Below are 25,649 nucleotides of genomic sequence, written 5' to 3'. Positions count from 1 at the left end.
TAGCCACGCGGGTTAAGGAGCTCTCTTGAAGACGTCGACACCGTTATCGCAAGGCTCAGTCCGCCGATCCAAGCAAGTCCTCAGCATCAACGTCGACAGAGCCATCGACAAAGAAGCCCCGACCAGAAAAGCCCCATCCTCTTCTATGACCGGGTCACTGAGGCATTCCCCACCTTCAGTGGTGTTGGGATCCGTGATTCCACCTTCACCGGTGGACCCTCTGGCTAACCCAGTGCTGCCTCCTACTCCAGAGCCGGGGTTCCACGCCCCAGGCTTCCGTAAGGAATTGGATCAGATGATCCAAGAGGCCATCGGTAAAGCACTTCAGGGCTTCCAACCTCCATTGATGCTGGTACCAGTCCCCGAGCCGGTCACCGATCTGATTCCCATAGCGCTCGCACCGCTACTGGATAGACTGGATGCGTTGATCGCTGCCCTGCCTCCAATGGAACTGAGAGCACTGGTGGGTCCAGTGCCTTCCACACCGATTCCATTATCATCGGATGATGAGGAAACACTGATACCCATTCCACCGTCTGGGATTTTACCACTGACTCGTCCATCGATGTCACCGGTCCCATCGGATCCTCCATCGATGCCGTTGGTGCCACATCTGATGCCACCAATGCCTAGGCCCGGTCCTTCGGGATTAGCACCATTTCTCCCTGCTGGAGACCCGCTAGGTCCTGGAGATCAGCCCTATGATCTTTGGACCTGATGATATGTCCCAAGATACAGATGATCTACCATCAGAGCCCTCTCCCCCAGATGAAAGATGACTTTCTCCGCCAGAAGATCTGTCTTTTATTAATTTCATCAAGGAAATGTCTGAAACCATTCCCTTTCAACTTCAGATGGAAGAGGACTCTAGGCACAAGATGCTGGAAGTACTCCAATTTCTAGATGCTCCTAAGGAAATCATGTCTATACCTATTCATGAAATCCTGCTTGATCTCCTGAAGAGAAACTGGGAACACCCATTTCGGTCCCACCTGTCAACCGCAAGACAGATGCCACCAATCTGGTGCAGTCAGCTCCTGGGTTCCAAAAGTCACAGTTGGATCATCACTCTGTGGTTGTTGAATCAGCGCAGAAGAAGGCATGACATTCAAAACCTCTTTCCTCCAAACCTCCAGGGAAGGAACAAAAATCTCTGGATGCCTTTGGCAGGCATGTCTTCCATGGCTCAATGCTCATATCTCGCATTGCCTCTTACCAGTTATACATGACCCAGTATAACAGAGATCTTTTTAAGAGGATCCAGGATTTCTCTGATTCTTTATCAGAGCAACTCCAGGCTCAACTTCATACTCTGGTTCAGAAAGGTCTGGATGCTGGAAAGCATGAGGTCCGCTCTGCGTATGATATCTTTGACACTGCCTCTAGAGTGTCTGTAGCGCGGGGATTAGTGCAAGAAGATGGGTCTGGCTCAAATCCTTGGACTTAAGACCAGAAGTCCAAGACAGGTTAGCAGATCTACCCTGTGTGGGTGATAATCTCTTTGGGGAAAAGATCCGAGAGACCATGGCGCAGTTGAAGGACCACTATGAAATGCTGCGCCAGCTTTCTTCTGTGCCATCTGAGTTCCCTTCCGGCCCTAAGAGAACTTTCAGGTGTGACTCTAAGCAGCCGGCCTACAAGTCAAGGAAATTTTATTCTCCAGCTTCTAGAGGACACCCTTCCAGACCTTACCAAAAAGGACAATCCAGGCAGACTCGGCCTGAAAAGTCTCAGCCAGCTTCTCAGCCTGGACCAGCATCAGGGTTTTGACTCCTTCCTAGAGAGTGTAAGCCAACCTCCTCTTCCATCCATACCGGTTGGCGGTCGGCTCTGCCACTTCAACAGCACTTGGCATACAGTCACCACAGACCAGTGGGTACTTGCAGTTGTCACTCAGGGTTACCGCCTAAATTTCTTGACTGTTCCAGCGGACTCTCCACCTCAGCTGACATGGGGGATGTCCGACCACTCTCTCTTGCTGAAACAGGAGGTCTAATCCCTCCTCAAATCCTAAGCAATAGAACCAGTGCCCCTGGGGCAGGGGTTTTATTCCCAGTATTTTCTAATACCAAAAAAGTCAGGTGGCGTACGCCCCATACTGGACCTCCGCACCCTAAACAAATTTTTGCAGAGAGAAAACTTCAAAATGGTAACCTTGAGCTCTCTACTTCCTCTTCTACAAAGAGGAGATTGGCTATGCTCTCTAGATCTCCAAGACGCTTACACACACATCTCAATTTCTCCATCTCATCGCAAGTACCTGCGATTCCTGCTCGGCCCTCATCATTTCCAGTACCGTGTACTACCATTCGGCCTAGCGTCCACTCTACGAGTATTCACCAAGTGCCTGGTGGTGGTCGCAGCCTTCCTCAGGAATCAGGAGGTGCACATCTACCCTTATCTCGACGATTAGTTGATAAGGGCTCCGACTCAGCAGGGCGCATTAACCTCCCTGCGTCTCACTATCAACACCCTGATATCCTTAGGGTTTCTAATCAACTATCCCAAATCCAAGATAGTTCCATCCCAAACCCTATCCTTTATAGGGGCCAACCTAAACACTATATAGGCAAAATCCTTCCTCCCCCAGGATCGCACTTTTACCATAGCATCTCTGGCGCATCACCTACAGACTCGAGCAACTGCTCCTCACTTCCTCATACTGTTGGGTCACATGGCGTCCTTGGTGCATGTCACTCCGATGGCTCACCTAGCCATGAGAATGATGCAGTGCACCTTAAAATGCCAGTGGATTCAAGCTTGTCAGCCAATGTCCAGCATTATCCAGGTTACCAATAGCTCCGTCTGTCACTAACCTGGTGGATGTACCACTCCAATCTCATTCAAGGCCTTCCATTTCAGGTTCCAGATCCTCAATTACCTTAACAACAGACGCATCCAACCTCGGGTGGGGTGCACATGTAGGCGACCTGCAGACTCAGGGAACCTGGTCTCCAGAGGAAGCCAAACACCAGATAAATTTCCTGGAGCTATGGGCGATCAGATATGCCCTCAAGGCATTTCAGGATTGCCTATCAAACAAAGCCATCCTGATTCAAACCAACAATCAGGTTGCGATATGGTACATCAACAAACAAGGGGGAACGGGCTCCTACCTCCTGTGTCAGGAAGCTGCACAGATATGGGCATGGGCCTTTTCCTGCTCGATGTGCCTCAAAGCAACCTACTTGCTGGGAGTGGACAATCTTTTGGTGGACAAGCTGAGTTGCACTTTCCATCCGCATGAGTGGTCTCTCAATCCCATGGTAGCGGACAAGATATTCCAATGTTGGGGTTACCCTCGCATAGACCTCTTTGTGTCGGTCCACAACCAACTCATTCGCAGTCACCACTCACAACCAAGAGACGCCTTCACCATCTCCTGGGCCAGCGGTCTCCGTTATGCGTACCCTCCACTTCCTCTCATTTCAAAGACTCTCATGAAGCTCTGGCAGGACAAGGGATTAATGATCCTGATAGCTCCCCACTGGCCATGCCAGGTGTGGTTTCCAATCCTCCAGGACCTATCAGTACGCCAGCACATTCCTCTGGGGAAGGATCCCCTTCTAATTACTCAGAACGAAGAGTGCCTGCATCACCCCAACCTCCAGGCTCTGTCTCTGATGGCCTGGATGTTGAAAGGTTAATACTACAACCTCTTAACCTTTCAGAGTCGGTATCCCGAGTCCTGGTGGCTTCACGAAAGCCTTCAACGAAAAGGTCTTATCGCTCTAAATGGAAGAGGTTTACAGTCTGGTGCACTTCCATGTCCATAGACCCCTTCACTTGTTCCACTGCGAGGTTCTAGACTATCTCTAGCACCTATCAGAGTTAGGCCTTAAAACTTCCTCTATCAGAGTGCATGTTAGTGCAGTATCTGTGTACCATAAGGGTTTAGGAAATGTCTCCATTTCAACACAACTCTTAGTATCACGTTTCATGAGAGGCTTGCTCCATTTAAAACCTCCACTGCACCCTTCTGCCCCTGCTTGGGACCTTAATGTGGTTTTGGGACGGCTCATGAAACCTCCGTTTGAGCCTCTCCACTCCTGTGATCTCCGCTATCTCACCTGGAAAGTAGTTTTCCTTCTCGCTATCACATCCGCTCGCAGAGTTAGTGAATTGCAGGCATTAGTTACCTACCCGCCTTACACTAAAGCTCTGCACGATAGGGTAGTCCTCCGCACTCGTCCTAAATTTTTACCGAAGGTAGTGTCGGAATTCCATATTAACCAATCTATTATCTTACCTACCTTTTTTCCCAGGCCCCATTCAAATTCAGGAGAACAGGCTCTGCATTCCTTGGACTGCAAACGTGCCCTAGCCTTCGATCTGGACCACACATCGGCCCACAGGAAATCCACTCAATTGTTTGTTTCCTTCGATACCATCAAGTTGGGAAATCCTGTGGAAAAGCAGACCCTCTCCTCCTGGTTAGCGGACTGCATTTCTTTTTTCTACCAGCTAGCAGGCATCCCGCTGCAAGACCGTGTAAAAGCACATTCTATCAGGGCCATGGCGACATCAGTAGCGCACCTCCATTCGGTGCAGCTTGCTGATATTTGTAAGGCTGCTACCTGAAGTTCTCTCCATACCTTCGCAGCCCATTATTGCTTAGATAAGGCTGGCACACAGGATTCCATCTTTGGCCAGTCTATTCTACGCAACTTGTTTTCAGTTCAACTTCCCAACATCCTTCCACCAACCCGTTCAGGGCTCAGGATGCCCTCCTAACCAAATTTCCACCCCTGTTGTTGTGCCTGTTGCTCGTCTTTGGGTGCATTTTGTGCTTTGCTCGGGCATCCTCAACTCGGTACTCACCCATATGTGAGGACTACCATCCTGCTTGTCCTGTGAGAAGGCAGAGTTGCTTACCTGTAACAGGTGTTCTCACAGGACAGCAAGATGCTAGTCCTCACGAAACCCGCCCGCCACCCCGCAGAGTTGGGTTCGTTTATGTTTTCTTATTTTATTTTTGCACATACTTTTGCTATATTAAGAAAATGAAGGGGGACCCCTGCTGGATGCAGGGTTGGTGCCATGCTGGGCATGCCCAGTAGGTGCCAGTCAAAGTTCTAGAAACTTTGACAAAAGTGTTCCGTGATTGGGCTCCATCCTGATGATGTCACCCATATGTGAGGACTAACATCCTGCTGTCCTGTGAGAACACCTGTTACAGGTAAGCAACTCTGCTTTTTACATGGTGCAAGTGCCGCATAACGGCTTTTGTGACCAGCCAAAGACATACATGGGCGTAAACAGCAGTTTATCCCCGCCAAAGGGCCTGCAAGCGACTCCTAAGTCACCTTTTTTCCACGGGTAAGAAACAGAGTTGATGTGCACAGGTTGGATGGGTAAGTGGGTTTGCAATCTCCTGAAACTATGCGCGGACTTTCGTAAAGCGCCTATCGTGGGGGCTCTGAGCACCTAAGCCTCAACGCTCAGCAAGGGGCAGAGAAAGAGAGAGAGAGGAAAAAAAAAAAGCAACAATGAGAGTATGCATGACACTTTGGAAAGAAAGAACCCACTTCTAAAATGATCCTTTTTTGTGTTTTCTCCATGCCTTCCTCTTTCCCTCCACTTGCCTTTTTCTATAAAAAGCGAAAAGGTGTTTACATTGGAGGGTCGACATTTTAAAGCGGCCTTCGATAGGATGTAGCTTTGAAAACATCTTTTTTTTTCCTTCTTTCAGTGAAATCAGCAGGTCACGCAACCCCAGGTTTTCGTTTCATTGATCCACCTGAAGTCCTGCTTCTCAACCCCGTACTAGGACGAGGCCCAGTCACTCATTCGCCGAGGTCTCCAATCTAATTAAACCCTGAATTCGATCCAGCATGGCTGCTTATAGAAAAATGTCAAGCTATCATCGTTCCTCCCCCACGGATTAAAAATTGAATTGATCCTTGATCCAAGAACGGTGCGGCAATAAGCAGAGCACGCTGAGGATTCGGTCTGTGCAGGGCATGTTTTTTTTTTTTTTCTTTAAGTGCATGAAATATATTTCGCTTGGTGTATTACCATTTTATAATGAATTCTGCAGCCAAGCAGCACTTGCTAGGATTGATCTAAGCATTTGGTTTCATCTCATACATGAGTTTAGAGAGTCCACTGTGCACATTCCAACAGGCATCCTATTCATAAGGGAAGCACGATTTATCACTGGCCCTGGCAAGAAAAATATATGAAGTCAGTGAAAAAAAAAAAAAAAGGAAAAACAGACCAGAACTATAAATATACCTTATTATGTAACTCTAGGAAAACATTTATTTTCTTTGTGGTATTTACTGCAGCTGTTGCAGATGGCCATGCAAACTCTATTACTGTATTTGCAACAGAAAATAGCAAAAACCAAAAAGACTTTATGCTTAATCATAAGGAAACCGAAGCAGGGACTGGGATGCACCTGGATCCTGGCAATTTAGTGTTTGCTTTTCTTCCCATACATGAGTTGGCCAGCAAATACACATACGAGTTAAACCAATTTTCAGATTATCCTGGCAAAGCTATGCGCCAGTTATAAAAAGTAAGGATATAAATCCCAGCCACACCCAGACCCCGCCCGCCCTGGAACATCTCTTCCCTAAGGCTGGGGGCTCACTGGATAGTCACCCCTGGGAGAAGTCCCCGGGGAAATTAGCCCCCTGCTTTTGTCACTAGCCAGAGGGTGGGGTAATGACCCAACAAAAACCTCTGAATGCCTGCAGTGCTCTGTTGCCAGACTAATCACTGTAAAAAAACCCAAAACATATATATATATATATATAGTATACTCAAAAAGAAAGTTCACTTATTCAATAGCCAATCCTCACCTCAATTAACTGTACATGTATGTATGAGGCTACATCAACTACATTCCACTCAATTTTTAACCTTTAAGGATACATCAACTACATTCCACTCAATTGATGTAGCCTCATACATGAGTGTGTGTCTGTGTGTGTGTGTATATATATATACGTTGCCAAGGTTTTGGTTTGACAAGGAGAAGTGTGATCACATGTATACATTCTCAATGTCCTAAGGGTACAATTTTAGAGTATACAATCATACATACGGGATATCAAATTATGTAAGCATGTAAAATTATTCAAATGGCACCAGAGCGACTTCAATTAACTTTCTATTAGAACACGTATTGTGCGTGAGCATTTCTAACAAGTGTGCAAGAACATTCACTGGTACAGTCATGGCCAGCTTTGCAAATACTACTCTTCTTGTAATCTCCTTACAGCTTTTGGGATCCAGCTACACCAGTTCAGTCTGAAGTCTGCCGACTGATTAATACAAGCGGAGGAAGGAGATATTTAACTGCACAGAAATGTCAGTTCTTACAGCTGATCCGTCCATGGGTCTCCATTTAAACATATTACTCAAAATATACAAATCTATGACAAATCCTCTGGGGAGGCTACATTGCCTGATAATGGGTCTCTAATGGAACTCATTTCAATTTTTGTAGATATTGAGACCATTTGTTGTAGAGTTATCCTTCTCTGTATGGGACTGAAGTCACCTAGTTAGAATTTTGGAGAATTTTGATGGCGTACTTGAAGATGTGATTTTGGCAACCACGGCTATTGAATCTCTGGTATTACCCATATTCCACAAGATGTGGCTCTAGATGCCATCTGCAACACTTTACGCTCAGCACAGTTATCCTGTAAGTCACCAGTTGAATTTATACAGAGACAAAGATTTCCTTATTTAACAACTTTTTAAAAAAACTCTGCTGGTTCAGTTAATTTGCATGAGAGGTATTGCCATGGGGGCTGCTATGGTCCCAGGTATGGTGCATTTTGAAGAGAATTGACTTAATTGCTCTCCGTACCAAACTTCAATTAGGTTGTGGAAAAGATACCCTGATGACAGGCTTTTTAAATTTGGTCAGGTTTGGTGTAGAATTTACTGCAAATTTATAGTAATTTCATTATATGCCTTAATGGATGTGACTCCCTCTACCCCTAAACTTGCACTTTTCTCATCCCATTTGATAAATAGACTATTCCCTTCTTGGATGATGATGATAATGATGATATTCTCATCATGAGGAATTCTGTGAACTTTTTGATGACCCTAGATAGAAAAGAAACCAGACGGAATAATTTATTCCATTTTGAGAGCTGTTATGCTGCTGCTCCTAAGTACCATCTGCTGGTGAGTCAGTTTTTCTATTTATGGAGACTTTATTTAAGTTTGCAGTAATCAAAAGAACTTGCCAGTGCACTCATTAGCAGAGGATGACCTTACATATGTGTGAAGAGAGCTCTCTACTCTTCTCAGCCTTCTGTTATCTCTGACTCTAACTCTTTTGGATAATACAAGGACTAGGGGGCACTCCATGAAGTTAGTAAATAGCACATTTAAAACAAATCAGAGAAAATTATTTTTCACTCAAAGCACAATCAAGCTCTGGAATTCGTTGCCAGATGATATGGTTAAGGCAACTAGTGTAGCTGGGTTTAAAAAAAGATTGGGATACGTTTCTGGAGGAGAAGTTGATAAACTGCTATTAATCAATAGGGAATAACCATTGCTTGTTGCCGGCATTAGTAGCATGGGATCTGTTTTAATGTTTGGGTATTGCCAGGTATTTGTGACTTGAATTGGCCACTGTTGGAGACAGGATACTGGGTTTGATGTACCCTTGGTGTGACCCAGTATGGCAGATCTTATGTTATTATGTTCTAATCAAGACAACAATGAGAGATGAACAGATGACTTGTGTCAGACCTTCAGTTTTTGCAACATGCTTTATGAGATTATTAATTGGAATTGGAATGTTTTAGGTATGCATTCTAATTTTTCAGAATACCCACATGTGGATTTAATTCGGAGGAAGGAATGCGAGATTGATGGCGGTTTCTATGGCTTTAAAACCTCATCCTGCTAACAGACAATAGATATGGGACATGACCTGTCTCCTTCTAGATCATTTTAAATGGGACCATTGTTCTGTTTGTTTGCATATCTGAGAACTGGATATATCCACTCATCAAGGTGCATACAGACTAAGTCTTTCTATCAATTGTACTTCCTCTACTCATGTGGTGAATATTATTATCTGTGTCTCTGCTCTCTTATTTGTGTTAGGTAGATGAAATGTGTGATCAAGGCTCATATAACTGAACGGAGATGTTGCCTGTGAGTTGGGAGATGAAAGGCTCCCTTGGTGGATCATTGTATATGGGTATGCTATATGTTTGAAAAGCTGAGCTGATTTGTTATAGAGCAAGTCGTAAATTTAGTAGCGGGGATAAGAAATTGATGCCAGCTGGCATTCTTTGAGCAATAGTGAATTTTCACCTTAGACACTGTTTAAATTAATGGACTCAGTGCTGAGCTGGAAAATAATTGTTTACAATAAATTTAATTTTTACAATGTGATAGATAATATAGGAATTATTTTGCTGTTGGATATATACGCCTGTGATTGGTTATCAGTCCTTATTGGGAAGATAGTGATGACAATGGATATCCCAACCTCCTGAGTGACTAGCCCAGACCATGTGCTCATTATAGTTACCATATTTATCCTTCTGATGGCATCTTTTTCTGTTAAATATTGTAGAGCATTGTTCACTGTGGCCAAGGTTTTGTGAGCAACATAAGCAAATTACATGCACTGCTGAAAAGTATTCCCTAAGGTTCATTCATCATCACCCTAAGGCAGGCGTTTTCTATGCTGGAACGCAGCTGAGTTGGGATTATAGTGTTAGGATCCATGGGTTACTGGACCCTTGGCCCGAGGTGAGAGTTGGTACCGCCCACAGGGAGGGGCCCCACAGTTCCTCACAGTCGGGAGGCGAGGTCAGCTGCAGCAGGGACACAGTTCAGAGAGAGTACACAGTACGAGTAGATGTGAATCGGTTATTTACACTTTTGGATAATAGAAGGACTATGGTGCATTCCATGAAGTTAGCAAGTAGCACATTTAAGACTAATCGGAGAAAATTCTTTTTCACTCAATGCACAATTAAGCTCTGGAATTTGTTGCCAGAGGTTGTGGTTAGTGCAGTTAGTGTAGCTGGGTTCAAAAAAGGTTTGGATAAGTTCTTGGAGGAGAAGTCCATTACGGCTATTAATCAAGTTTACTTAGGGAATAGCCACTGCTATTAATTGCGTCAGTAGCATGGGATCTTCTTGGTGTTTTGGTGATTGCCAGGTTCTTGTTTCCTGATTTGGCCTCTGTTGGAAACAGGATGCTGGGCTTGATGGACCCTTGGTCTGATCCAGCATGGCAATTTCTTATGATAGGCTGGGTTGCAGATACAGGTGCCAGAGCTGGAGCTTCCCACAGAGAAGCGCAGAGCAGGCCCCAAGGATCGGGGAGTGCAGAACAGAGCTCTGAAGAACTGCAGTAGAGATGGCCCAAGGGGCGGAGCAACGTGACGAGGAGGCTCTGATGTAATCACCTAGGCTCACCCAAAAAGCGGGGAAGCCCGAGTCAAGCCTCTGAGGTAGTGACGTAGGCTGCCCCGAGGAGCGGGGTTTTACACGGTAAAATCTCTGGCTAGGATCGTAGGCACTACCCCGAAGAGCGAGGAGGCACACAGCCCAGTCACAAATGTGGAATGAAGGCGCGGCCCCGAGAAGTGGGGAAGCTCGGGCACAGTCACTGACGTAGAGAGAAGCAAAGCCCCGAGGAGCAGGGAAGCACAGGTTGCAGACTGGTGTAGAAAGGCACTGACCCACAGAGCGGGGTACGACAAGCTGAGTCTCCCAAGTAGCTGGCAGTTCCAGGAGTGACCCCGAGGAGCGGGGAAGCCGGCAGGCAGGACTTCAGGAAGCGCAGGGACCACCCCAAGGAGCGGGTTAGCCAGGAAGCGCAAGCGGGCTCCCGAGGAGCGGGTACCCGAGACAGAGTCCCAAGCCAAGGAGAACAGCACACGGGAACCACGGGTCCGAGGAGACAGCAGCAGGAACCAGTAGCGATGGAACTCTTTGCCAAGTCGATCCGTGCAGGGCCAGGGTGGAGCTTAAGAGTCCAGGCTTAGTGATGTCATCAATTGGAGACGCCCCTGAGGTTCCCGCCTTAGCGTCCTTAAGGAAGGCTCAGAGGCGTGCACGAACTCCTAGGGAGACCCGGCGGAGACATGGAGGTCGGCGGTTTTCCCGGCCGCCATGAGGAATCCCGGGAGCTAGACGGCATGCGTCGGGCGCGGCTAGCCCCAGCCGCGAGTTTGCCCGGAGAGGAGAGCATGACAGCACATGATGTGCGTTGGAGCGGTCGCAGCTGTTCACGACAGACGGTCCTAACATATAGCAGGATGGGTAGTATTTGCAATATGGGACTATGATCAAGATGAGCAGAATTTGCAACATATTTATACCATCCTGCAGTTTTTAATGTATAGTTACACAATATATAGAAAACCCCATTGTGGGTACTTTCAGAGATTTGGGGTCTCCATTATTATTGTGATGGTTCTGCTTAATGTATGGAAACAGTCACCGATGATATCAGATCCCTTGTTTTTTTTCCAGCAAGCGATCCCAGTAGAAAGTTATTGAGGCTGCCTGAGTACCATTTGAAAAACGTAATATGCTTACATATATTTGGTAATCCACTTGTATGATTGCACTTTAACAGCCTGTGGGTCATTGCTTTGTTTTTTTTCCTCTCAGTAATTCTTTTGTACAATTGCACAAAGCTGTATCTAGTTTTCATTTTTTCCGGCCCTCTCAGTGTACAGTTAGCCGAGTCCATGTTAGGAGGTTATCAACCAGTCCATGGTGGGTATTGAATAGCATGCTGTTAGCGAACACTCAGTAATTAGTGCTAGGGGAGAGATTAGCAGGCTATTTGCTTTGCACATGCTAAACCCCCTTTGCACGTGGTTTCTTCTTTTATTTATTTATTCAGGTGTTTTTGTCTCATCTAACAGGAACATGGACAATTTTATAGGACCTCTGTTAGACCACTAGCTTAAGGAATTATGTTTAAAATGGAGAATATTCCCTCAAAGTGAGGTTCTGGAGGGGAAAGTGGGGTGTTTAGATTTGTGAGTGAAAGGGAATTCATTCCCCCGTTACTATACAGCTGGGGTGGATTAATATGCATAGATTAATTAGTGCAGGTGATAAGAATTCTATATCACTGGGCCAGGACTTATTATAACAGATTTATTAATCCAGCAAGTGGAACATGTGTGGCCCCTTGCTGCTGTGGTGAGGTTGGCACAGCCTATGAGGCGAGCTTCGTAGGTCCTCATCAACTGCTGGCGGAGGTTCTCTGGCGGGAGACTGGGCTAGAGCTTCACCTTTACCAGCCCCTTTCCCTGTAAGTTGAACCCTTGGGTTGCGGGGGGCCAGCAGGACTTAGGCAAGAGTCTTTGGAGAACAGCGTGGATGGAGGTCCAGAGCCAGGCAAGGGTCAGAGGCAGGAGGCAAACAAGGAAGGTCAACGTGTAGTGGCAGGCAGCAATCAAGAATAGTCGGGGTCCAGGCAAGAGGTCAAATCCAATGGTCAGTCCGAAGAGAAGACAAAATATGAGACAAGAGGGGCTGACACAACAGGGCAGGCAGGATGGACAGGATAGAGCTGGATATGGTGAAGCAGGACAGGCAAGAGAATGAAGAACAAGGAAAGGCTGGGCGAGAAGAGGCAGGGCGGAGCTGGAAAGACGAGGCGGAGCTGGACAAGACAAGGCAGGACAGGCTGGAAGAGGTGAGGCAAGGCTGGAAGAGATGAGGCAGTGCAGGCTGGACAGCGGGCAAGATGAGCAGGAAAGCAGCAGGCATTGCCGCAGGTAGGAGGAGTTGCTGTTAAGGTGAGGTAGGGAGGTCTGGAGAGCTCTTGTAAAGGGGCAGCACCTCTGATGTCATCTTAGTGCACTGCAGGGCTTTTCCTGCCACGGGCCCTTTAAATAAGAAGAGTTTGGGTACGTGCACGCCTAAGGACAGCAGGACAGAGGTGCATCGCAGTGGCCTTTCAGGCCACTCCTGGCAGCGTTCCTTGGCGGGCAGCATTCAGGCCGGGCAGGAGCATGGGGGTGAGGGCAGTGGCACGCGGGAGTATCCCATGAGCCGCCAAATGTAACAGCACGGACAAGATGGCTGTTTTCCTTTCAGCACAATATTTGCCGAGTACAAGAAAAAGAACACAATGGACTGGGTTTGTTTTTATGGACAGTATCTTCCCTTTCCATCAGGAAGCACAAGGAAGTGAGTTGCTTAAGTTTGTCAGAAGCAGAAATCTACTCTTTCAGATGAAAATGATATTGGTTTGTAAAATGGAGAAGCTACTGATTTTTTTTAGATGGAGAAGTTGCACAGGAAGCAGAAAGCTTGTTAAAAGGTTTCACTTGAGGTCAATTGTAAGTGACAGAAGAAATTGAAAAATCAGCACAAAGGTTATAATATGGACAGGATATATATATATTTTACCTTTCATCAATATATGGAAGAAGGTGAGCTCCCTCTCCTAATTTATTTATTTATTTAACCAATTTATAGCCAGCTGTTCCCCCAATCTCAGTGGGTTACAATCATTTGTCTCAAGTATTATCACGAATAAAGAACCATAGATTTTTCATCACTTCTGTTTCAGGACCAAGAAACAACTGACATCCCAAATACGGTCATTCAGTTCCTGTCTATTTCTTTCAGTGACATAGTCAGAACACACACATTCAGAATTCACACAATCAAGAGCTCACACATTTCACAGTAAGAGTGTGAGGGAGTGAACCAGAAACGCCCTCAGATTACCTTAAGGGACCAGCCTCAGAGATGTGGCCGGCTCTTCCTTAAGGATCATCCCTGCAAAGGATTCTGGGCTCAGGGAGGATCCCTTCAGCCTAACCCAGAAAGGCAGGTCCTGAGGAGCAGGCAGACAGATACCATATGCTAAGACTTGTTATGTGTAAGGATTAAGAATTAGCTGAGGCAGAGCTGAGCCACATTATTTGTTTGTGTTCACTTTTCTTACCTAAAGTTATGCTGAGCTGCATTGTTTGTTTTGAGTTGCCTCTTTTCACTGTAAATAAAGAACACCTAAGGAACAGCCAGAGTCTGCCTTCTTTCCTCTGCCTGTGTCCAAGCTGTTATTTATTTATTTTATTTATTTATTAATGTTTATATACCGATGTTTCATGAGAGCATATCAAATCGGCTTACATTAGTTAACAAATATTCATTTAAAAATATTTGCTCAAGTTACTACATATGGAGGCAGAAGTGGGATTTACTTCCCTAAGTGGGAATTGTTAAAAACTTTGAAACTTACCCCGCCTGGTTTCCTCCCCAGAGATAGCCAGTGATGAAACAGACTTTGCTTCAAAACATAACATTTATTAAGTAACTTAGGGCCTCATTTTCTAAAGTATCGCAGGCCTGCGATACTTTAGGTAATGAGGGGCGGGGGGCCGAATCGGGGAGCGGTCCTGCACTAGCCGGCAGCGATCGCACCGCCACAGTGTGATTGCTGCCGGTTTCGCACCCAATAACGCCACCATAGGAGGTGTAGCTATTGGGCGCGAAATAGGACTCGAAAAGGCCCTTACCTTTTCGTCGTCTGCGGCGTCTTCGCGGAGTCGGCCCTGGTGACGCCCCGACTCCTCCTCTTCCGGGGCCGACTCCGCCCCCATTTTGGCATCGCACACAATAAGGGACTTTTCGCGTGCGAAACGTCCCTAATCGCATGCGATCCGTCTGATAAATGACCCCCTTAGAGATCTATAAGAGCTGGCAGGGTTTGTGTATTTCATGCATGCATACAAAGTTAAGACAGCGGATATAAGGAAAGTCAAGAGGTTGTGTTTCCTTATGGGAGTAGAGGAGCTAAGTATCACAGTTCACCCAGCCATGCCAATCTACTTGTTGTTGTAAATTTGTCTTTCTCTTTTAAGCACTGGTAACAAGGCTTGTGTGTCCCTCCCCTCTCTCATCTCTACATTTGCTGCGCTGGTAATTTTCCTTCATGTGCCCCTCAGATGTTACATATCAGGCTTATTCAGTAGTTCATTGTTCTTGTTGGTTCTCAGTAGAGATGTGCTTCGTGTTTAGGTATCGGGTCTGGCTTCGGTCGACCGATTCGTTTAAAAATTTAGTTTTTCGCGTGTGTTTTGGTTTTTTTATACGAACGGAGTTAGTGCGCACTAACGGGGTTAGTGCGCTCACTGTTACCGTTAGTGCGCACTACCTAAAGTTAGTGCGCACAGCCAAAAATTGCAACTTTTAAGTAAAACGTATCAATTTTTAAGGAGTCCGTTAGCTAAATGTACGGTTCCCAGCTCCCACTGGTTCGCACCACCTGGAAAACAGGCAATGGGAATGTAGAACCAGTATTTTAAATCATCCGTAGTTAGTGCGCACTAACGGGGTTAGTGCGCTCACTGTTACCGTTAGTGCGCACTACCTAAAGTTAGTGCGCACAGCCAAAAATTGCAACTTTTAAGTAAAACGTATCAATTTTTAAGGAGTCCGTTAGCTAAATGTACGGTTCCCAGCTCCCACTGGTTCGCACCACCTGGAAAACAGGCAATGGGAATGTAGAACCAGTATTTTAAATCATCCGTAGTTAGTGCGCACTACCGGGGTTAGTGCGCTCACTGTTACCGTTAGTGCGCACTACCTAAAGTTAGTGCGCACAGCCAAAAATTGCAACTTTTAAGTAAAACGTATCAATTTTTAAGGAGTCCGTTAGCTAAATGTACGGTTCCCAGCTCCCACTGGTTCGCACCACCTGGAAAACAGGCAATGGGAATGTAGAACCAGTATTTTAAATCATCCGTAGGTAGTGCGCACTATCGCTGGCTAGTGCGCACTATCGCGGATTAGTGCGCACTACCTTGAGCATGCTCTGTGAGGTCCCCGGAGGCCATTTTGCTTAAAATACACGCACTAATAATTATTTTCTTACTACGTGCAGTCTCTGAGACAGAGCAGTGAGCTGAGCAGCACGCGCAGTGAGCTGACTCTGAGCACTGTGAGCAGCAGTATACTACAGACACCAGTAATATAATAATCAATCATCAATTCAACAGACGTTGATTCATTCTTCCCACATTATCATCAACTCTACCACTGTAAGTGTATAATATAATAAATATATAAGATTTTGTTTTAGTTTTTATACAACAGTATTACTTTACTAGTAGTTACTTAGTTGGTTAAGAAATAGTTAATGCACTTTTTTTCGGTGAAGTAGCATAAAATAATATAAAAATAATATTAAATGAAGTTACTTACATTAGGGGAAATTAAAAGTTTAACACACAAAAGTACTTCATTTAATTTTATGCTAATTTAGTGAAAAAAAAAGTTTAACAGAAATTGTCAGTGTCAGACAGCTCCCTCTCTGCATGAGAGGCTGGCTGGCTTCACAGACAGGGGGGGGGGGAGCTCAGCTGCCTGACCCTCACTCCTCCCCTCCCCCCATGTCCCTGCCACTGAACTGAATAGTGTACTGTCACTGTGAGGGTGAGGGCTGAGACAGCTCCCTCCCTCCCTGTCTCAGCCCTCACCCTCACAGTGACAGTACACTATTCAGTTCAGTGGCAGGGACATGGGGGGAGGGGAGGAGTGAGGGTCAGGCAGCTGAGCTCCCCCCCCCCTGTCTGTGAAGCCAGCAAGCCTCTCACTACGTAATGCAGGCAGGGAGGGAGCTGTCTCAGCCCTCACTGTGAGGGTGAGGGCTGAGACAGCTCCCTCCCTGCCTGCATTACGTAGGGGGGGGGGAGCTCAGCTGCTGCCTGACCCTCACTCCTCCCCTCCCCCCATGTCCCTGCCACTGAACTGAATAGTGTACTGTCACTGTGAGGGTGAGGGCTGAGACAGCTCCCTCCCTCCCTGTCTCAGCCCTCACCCTCACAGTGACAGTACACTATTCAGTTCAGTGGCAGGGACATGGGGGGAGGGGAGGAGTGAGGGTCAGGCAGCTGAGCTCCCCCCCCCCCCTGTCTGTGAAGCCAGCAAGCCTCTCACTACGTAATGCAGGCAGGGAGGGAGCTGTCTCAGCCCTCACTGTGAGGGTGAGGGCTGAGACAGCTCCCTCCCTGCCTGCATTACGTAGGGGGGGGGGGGGAGCTCAGCTGCTGCCTGACCCTCACTCCTCCCCTCCCCCCATGTCCCTGCCACTGAACTGAATAGTGTACTGTCACTGTGAGGGTGAGGGCTGAGACAGCTCCCTCCCTCCCTGTCTCAGCCCTCACCCTCACAGTGACAGTACACTATTCAGTTCAGTGGCAGGGACATGGGGGGAGGGGAGGAGTGAGGGTCAGGCAGCTGAGCTCCCCCCCCCCCTGTCTGTGAAGCCAGCAAGCCTCTCACTACGTAATGCAGGCAGGGAGGGAGCTGTCTCAGCCCTCACTGTGAGGGTGAGGGCTGAGACAGCTCCCTCCCTGCCTGCATTACGTAGGGGGGGGGGGGAGCTCAGCTGCTGCCTGACCCTCACTCCTCCCCTCCCCCCATGTCCCTGCCACTGAACTGAATAGTGTACTGTCACTGTGAGGGTGAGGGCTGAGACAGGGAGGGAGGGAGCTGTCTCAGCCCTCACCCTCACAGTGACAGTACACTATTCAGTTCAGTGGCAGGGACATGGGGGAGGGGAGGAGTGAGGGTCAGGCAGCTGAGCTCCCCCCCCCCCCTACGTAATGCAGGCAGGGAGGGAGCTGTCTCAGCCCTCACCCTCACAGTGAGGGCTGAGACAGCTCCCTCCCTGCCTGCATTACGTAGTGAGAGGCTTGCTGGCTTCACAGACAGGGGGGGGGGGGGGGGGGAGCTCAGCTGCCTGACCCTCACTCCTCCCCTCCCCCCATGTCCCTGCCACTGAACTGAATAGTGTACTGTCACTGTGAGGGTGAGGGCTGAGGGCTGGCTTCACAGACAGGGGGAGCTGCCTAGCCCCTCCCTGCATTAGTGTGTGAGCTTCTGAACAAACAGCTGTCCTATAGCACATACTTTTTTTCATCTTCTTTTTTATTTTCTCATGGTAGGATGGAACGTGAAAGGGAGTCAGATGACAGGGGGAGGGAGTCTGACTCCTCCCCACCGTCCTCCTCCAAGGTGGCAGCAAGGTCCAGGAAGCCCCGCTTTACCCAGGCCGACGTGGACCTCCTGGCCCGGCTGATGCTCCTGGATGAGGGGAACCTTTACACCCCCCCAGGCAGCAGGCCTAACCTGCAAAGGGAGACTGCTGCCTGGGCCTCTCTCCAGGAGGAGTTTTGCCGGCGGGCCTCCTACCCTCGTGAGGTGGAAGACCTGAAAAAGAAAGGTGAGAAATAATAATGTTGATCATAATATTCAATTATAAATTATGTATATTATTTTGTCATTGAAAATTAAATAGAGTATGATAGTAATACTAGCTACAGTAGCTACTAGTAGCATACATTGAGTTATATAATTATAATGTAATAATTAACTACTATAAGTAATAAAAGTTATAATGTTAAGTAAATATATTTTAAAAAAACAGAAATACTAGTAGCTAGCTACTAGCTAGCTAGCTACTAGTGTACCACCCTTACCCTATACTATACTAGTATTAATACTTAATAACTAGACTACACAGGAAATAAAATTATCTGTGGTATATTATTGATATTTATATATTAATCGTTTTGAAAAGGTGGTATTTGGGATTTTTTTGAAAGCCACATTGAAATATAAATAAAATAGTATTTATGTATAACTAACTTTTGTATGTTGCATAAAAAATAATCTAGTAGGTCAAGGCAAAACATGGGCATGTTGTAAAAATTAATCAATGTTATTCTTTTTCCTGTATATCCCTCTAATTTTCAGGTCGCCATCTGCGATTGCACGAGGGTAGGTGGCTCGAGGAGGTCCGCCGAACCGTGGCCCGTTCCGTGCCTGGTAAGTTGTTTTCAGAATACTACACAAGAACAACACACATTACACAAGTATTCAATTAATTGTAATGGAATTTGTGTTTAAAAATGTTTCTTTACTATAACAGTGAATGAATCATTGTGTCTGATCTCATTCTTGTTTTTAAAATTCTAACTGTTCTCTGAATTTTGATTTGTCTTGTACAGAACCACACCCAGGCAGGGACGAGGCGGGGCTTCCTGGGCCTAGTGGGAGGCAGAGCTGTCACCAGAGGAGGACGGAGGCAGCAACCAGTAGTGGTCTAGGTAGGAAATAATATATCTCTTGGCACGGCCAGTAAAGTAGTATATATTATCTGAGGCTGAAAAACAAAATCTTTTTTTTTTATATCAATCAGTTTTAGTGGCTGGGGATTGGGAATGGGGGGAAGTGTGTATTTATTTATTTGTATATATTAAATGACACTGAGTGGCTATGATAGTAAACTAAAGAATTGAAGGTGAAAAAAAAGAAGAGGTTTGTAGTGTATCTCCTACCATCATATTCTGTGTAACCTGAGATTGACTATTATTTCTCCTTCCAATCCTTCAAATTATGTATTCTCTCTAATCTATGTTGATAGATTTGATATCCCTCCACTCTCCCCCTCACTCCTTCTCCCCTGCAATGGACTCCTCATTTTTCTATAATCCTCAAGGTCAATAAACTAAATAAGGGGTAGATTATTTTATAAACTTGCTCGCACGCATCCAGTATTTGCTTTTTTATTTGTCATATCTGACTATGTGTAATGTATGTATAATGTATAGTTCTGTGTCTCATGTTGAATTATTATTTTTTGTTAATTTCTTTACAGGCCAAGATAAAGCTGCCACCAGCCAGCGGCCCACCACTTCCACCAGCACCACCACCAGCGCCAGCGCCAGTGCCAGCACCAGCACCAGCACTGCCGTACTTCCTCCAGGATCTCCTCCAACCTGTAAGTGCTGTTGTGCACAATATTCAAAGTTGGAGGAGATCCTGCAGGAAGTACGGCAGTTCAAGGCGAAATATGATGCCGACTTCATGATGTTGCAGCAGAGGGTCGGAGAGGTGCAGGCCAGTGTCAGCAATGTGGAGAGGAGGTTGTTAGCCCTGGAGGAGGCCCCTCAGGAGCAGAGGGAAATGGCTTCTCCTCCTCATGAGATGCCTCATGAGGAGGAGGTGCCAGTTCCCTCTGCTTCAGAGCAGGTTTCTCCAGTGGCGGCACCCTCCTCTCCACATGAGCCTGACCCTGCTGCAACATCATGAAGTCAAGGCATCATATTTCGCCTTGACCTGGGCTGCTGGGCTGGTTTTTTTTTATTTTAATTTATTTTTTTTGACAAAAATGTTTGTCTATTGTAATTTGTTAATGTCTTCTAATAGTTAAATATTTGTAAAAAAAAATAAATGTTTTAACATTGTGCAAAATGTTTGTTTGTTCTTTTTTATATATTATTTTATTAGTCATTTAACTAATAATAATTATTCATAAATAATATAGTATGGTACTACTAAATTACAAAGAGCAGACATGTACGGATGTATGTCTATTATAATCCAACATATTTCATTGTTTTAGTAGTAACTAAGTTAGTCATACACTTCCATACAACATTCAGTCTGGCTGAATTAGCACAAGTTGTATACTTGTGAGCAGTAGCGCCAACGTCAAGGCTTCAACCGTGGCTACTGACCATTCACACATCTTTCAACCTGGCCAATACAATATTGTGCACTGTGTGCAGTGTGTGCAGCACTCAAGCTACTGCAATGACTCACACGTCAATGCCAAAAATTGCTCCATGACCAAGACAGCCATTTGAAGCAAAAACTTTAATGCTTGTGATACTAAAGTAGGAGTAAGGACTAGGAGAAAGCAGACTCATGAACAAAAAATCCTTCAGAAATGTACAACTTCTGGGTGCTCAGTTTTCTCTTTTTATTACACTCAAGGGTGTTTGTATATATTTGGTTAATCAATATATTGTTACAGTAGTGGATATAACAGTAACAGTTTATATCCAACTAGTAGCTAGTAGTAGTAGCTACTAGTTGGATATAAACTGGATATCCAAGTAGTAGCTAGTAGTAGTAGCTAGCTAGTAGCTAGCTACTACTAGTACAACCACTAGCTACTTTGTTAGAGTATCAACCTCTCTGTGCACTGTAAGTGCAATTTTATATTGTATTGGCCTGAAATTCTTTCATACTTCATTCACACAATCATGCTGTCGGAGATGGACGCTGAGGCAGAAGAACCCAGCGAGGACTTGCCTGCCTCAGAGGTGGACACTGGGGGAAAGGAGCCTGGGAGTGAGAAGCCTGTGTTGGAGACGCAGCAGGACAGAGTGTTCATGTCTTGTGACTCCCAGACTGGCTTCTCCTGTGGGCCACAAGAGGCAGCAGCGGCAGTGTTGTGGCCGCTGCTGCCTCTTGTGGCCGGGCACCCCAGCAAGCGATGCGGGGAGCACAGCTGCATAGAGCCAAGCCTCTCTTCCACCCCTTGACCTTGGATCTCGGCCCTCGACAAGAGGCTCACTCCTCCCAGTCACAGGGAAAGTTCGGATACCCAAGCTGTGGAAAGTTCGTTTTGATAAAAACCAATTGCTCGACTAAGTCTGGAGACAAACGTGCACGGTGTGGACTCACTATGTTCCCTGTCATTGAAAATACTCTTTCACTTTGCACACTTGTTGGCGGGCAGGAAAGAAAGTGCTGTGCTAGTATTGCAAGATCAGGCCACATTGAAGCTTTCTGTGCCCAATATCTCAAGGGATCTGAGTCCATGCTCTGAATTGGCTCAGACAGAAAACTCTTAACATGCAGTTCTGAAACATTCTCCTGCAGGTAGGACTCAGTAGTAGTAACTCTTCTGCCAACAGCTGATGCGATTGCTTGTGACATGGCAGGCAGTTCATTAAATGTGGAATGACTCATATTTTGATGTGTTATGGAAGGGGTAGGGGAGCAGCTGATCATACTAGTACTTGAGCAGGATGGAGTTGGAGACTGAGAGGATAATACTAATTCTTTTTCATCGTTACCAGTGGAACAGACCCTGTTAGACATTATGTTTTCAACCATTGTAATCAACTTTTTTTTCCAATGTGTAAGAGCATTGTTCTTGAGAGCAATACTGCCTTTCACACGTGGGTCACACATCGTGGCTAACATATAGCAATCCCTTTGCATGAGAGGTTTCAATCTTTTTTCAACTTGCTCTTTTAAGCATTTAACAAGCATTAACACTTCCTTAGAGAAATCTGGATGATGCAGAAATTCCTGTAATACCTCCTCCAGATAGTTTATTACAGGGATGACACCACCCAAAGTGGCATTAGCTGAACTCAATGCATCAGTATATACTTTGAAAGGCTTGAGGACATGCACCATGTGTGCAATGTTTGTCCAGTCCTGACATCCAAGAGGATTTTCCAATCCAATTTCAGTTGCCATTGCCAAATCATGAAGAGGTGTCTGCTGTTCAGACAACCTCTCCAACATAAGATAGGTGGAATTCCATCTGGTAGGCACATCCTGAAGAAGGTTGTGCAAAGGTGCGCCAACTGCTATTTGCCTCTTTCTGAGTTGCTTCCCACTTTTTACACTATGATTGAAATGCCCAGCTATTTTGCGACACTTTTCAATCAACCGCTTCAGGAGTTGACTACTACAACTAGTAGTAGTACCACCTTCCTTGCCACTAAGCCCCAAAGCATCCCTCACTATCAGATGCAGGGTATGTGCAAAGCATCGGATGCCGCTGAATCTGCCATCAGCCAGAGCCTTAATAATATTGGAACCATTGTCAGTAATGAAAAATCCATTTAAGCATTCCATATCACTGCTTCTAAGGAGCCCATTCCATTTTTCCATCATCCCCTGAATTGCGTGTAAGATATTTTCTGAAGTATGTCTCTTGTCTAGCACTTGAGCATGCAGTAAAGCCCAATGGTATCCTGGTGAAACCTTTTTGGAGCTGCTGCCACTGCCACTGCCAATGCTGCTAGTGCTTACAGGTATTAATGCCTCATCCAGCTGCCACCAATGTGCTGTTAGAGACAAATATGCATGCATTGCATTCATACTAGTCCAAACATCAGTGGTGAGATGGATGCTCCTCCCCTTTGCCCTTGCCATCATAATCTGCATTTCAGCACGACATTTTCTGTATAGGGAAGGAAGCACCTGACGGCTAAATGTACTTCTTGAAGGAAGTTTGTAGTAAGGGGCGAAATAATGGAGCATCCGCTTAAATCCCTCATTTTCTACAATCTGCAGTGGCTGATCATCCAAAGCAATCATTAGAGCAATATGTCGTGTACCCACTTTAGACATTGCCTGCTTCCTGCTCTGTGACATTGCAGAAGAACACCACCCCATCTGCTCCATGGTAGCTTGCCGCTGCTGCTGGGGATGAGGAAGAGGAGACTGCTGCTTCTGCAGATGCACACAATCTGTATCTTCTTTAGTACTACTACTTTCCTTCTGTGGCTGCTTCCCTGTTGCTTTACTTGAAGCCTGGGCAAGCACGGTGGGACCAGCTTCTTCTGCAAGCAACAGTGCTCTATGTTCTCTTTCAAGGTGATATTTCATGTTGCTGTTAGTAAGATGTCCAATAATTCTTCCACGGCTCACCATCTTTTTACAATGGATACATTGTCCAAATCTCTGGTCAGCCACAACATGATAATGATTCCAAATCTTTGATGTCCTTGTACTGTTCCTTACTCTAGGCTGGATACTTGTCATTTTCATACTAGTAGTAGAAATAGTAGTAGTAGTAGTAGTAGTCACACGTGGATGTTCAAATGGTGTAGGGGACAGGGTACCAGCAATACTGCTGGCACTGGCAGTAGTTGTTTGTTTTGCAATCTGACTAACATTGTCATTGCTTCTGTTCTCCTCCTCCTCCTCCTTCTCCTCTGAATGTTTACTAGCCAAAAACTCCTGATCATCATCCTCCTCCTCCTCCTCCTCCTCCTCCTCCTCAATATCTGATTCTTCATCATCATCAAATATTTTCTGTATCACCATTCTTTCATCTAATCTTTTCACCTTTCCCTCAAATTTTGCTCGTTCCTTCCCTTGCAACAAGTTTCCTTGCACTTCTACATCCTCTTTCTTCTCAAAAAATCGCAGTTTTTTCCTAGGGACTGGCAGACAGCTCTTTCCAGTAGCACTATCACTAGCAACACGTTTTTTTCCAGAGGGTACTGGTAGGGGCATTATGATCCTGTGGTCAAAGAAATATATAATAAATATAGTACATTAAACAAGTTAATAAATTAGTTTGGTATTCATATTTAAAACTTTATTGAGCTAATAGCATTAGCTAGCTAGCTAGCTATTGCTTGCTAAGGCTACCCCCAGACCACAGGACAAAGAAGGATATAGTGATTATTTTTTATTAGTCAGTGAGTGACACTGACAATTGATAATTTGATATAGTATACTTACTAATATATTATATTGCAATTTATACCATGCATTGGCCAGAGCATCAAACTGCAGCAGACTGAGACTGAAACTAGGCTGCAATACTTCAGTTCACTCATTACATTAGCCTCCTGGCAGGACTGGCTAGGCTTTTCTGTTAATACTACATGCAAGCCAAGCATTGAGGTTAGAGAAGTCCTATTCTTATTTTTTCATATCCTTTTCAGGCCTATTCTGTTCTTTGGACTAAAATAACTTCTCCCTCCCACTTCAAGTCTTACCCACAAATCTCACACACAGGAGCAGAAGCCTTAAGCCAAGCACAAGAAACATAATATAGGATATTGGACAGACTATTGGCCAATTATAGGTTTAGTAGTAGAATTGATTTGATAGTAGTGACTCACTGGCTTTAATAGCTAGCCATAGCCAGTGACACTAGGCTAATAGCCAAGCTAGCTATTAGCCTAGTGTCACTGGCTATGGCTAGCTAGCTATAAACACTATTAGTGATAAATCTAGTAGATTACACATACATCTATATAATATTGATAAATATAATATTATATAATTTTATATATTTATAAATCTATTAAAACTCTACTGCTACAATGTTCAGAAAGCAGTCAAAGCACCTACCTTGTCCTTTATAAGCAAGCACTGCTGCTGGACTGGAGTGCTGGTGCCTGCCTATGCCTAGGCTAGGAATGCTGCGAACGAAGAGCTCACTCAAGAAACAGAAAAAAAGAGTAGAGCTCAGCTCAGCTCACTGGTTGTGGCTATTGGCTATTTTGGCTAGTGGTACTTGGCTGCTAGCAGTAGCTATATGCTACTGTGGCTAGTGGCAATGGCTACTGGCTGGCTGGCTAGTATCATAGGCTGATACTAGTATCAGCTAGCAGCTAAGCCAGCTAGCAGCTACCCCTTATTAATAACAATAAAGGCTGTATAATATTAGCTATCAATCAACAGCTGCAGCTAGCTATAATGACTGATTGACTGATGTTTTCTCCTCAAACCCACAAAACAAAAGCAACACATAAGCAGAGCACCCCTTATTATATAGCTATTATAGCTACCTATTGACTAAAAGTAGGAGGGAAAATAAACCTATTAATTTAAGTGGCCAATTCAAAAATGATGCAAATGAATATTATGCATAATATATCAAACAAATTCTAGTCACATGATTGATGACCTAATCACAATATCCACAGACACACTACTACAGTAGGATTAGAACTTCAAGCTAATAGCTCTATCCCCCATTCCCATTCCCCATCCCCCATATAAAACAATCTGTAAAAAACAGCACCTTGGCTGTTGGTAACCTTGGTAATGAATAAAAAACAAGAAGACACCCAATAGGAATACATATTCAACCTTCAATT

This window comes from Rhinatrema bivittatum, chromosome 3 (genome assembly GCF_901001135.1).
Source record: "Rhinatrema bivittatum chromosome 3, aRhiBiv1.1, whole genome shotgun sequence".
NCBI lineage: Eukaryota > Metazoa > Chordata > Amphibia > Gymnophiona > Rhinatrematidae > Rhinatrema > Rhinatrema bivittatum.
Note: the sequence above shows the minus strand (reverse complement) of the source record.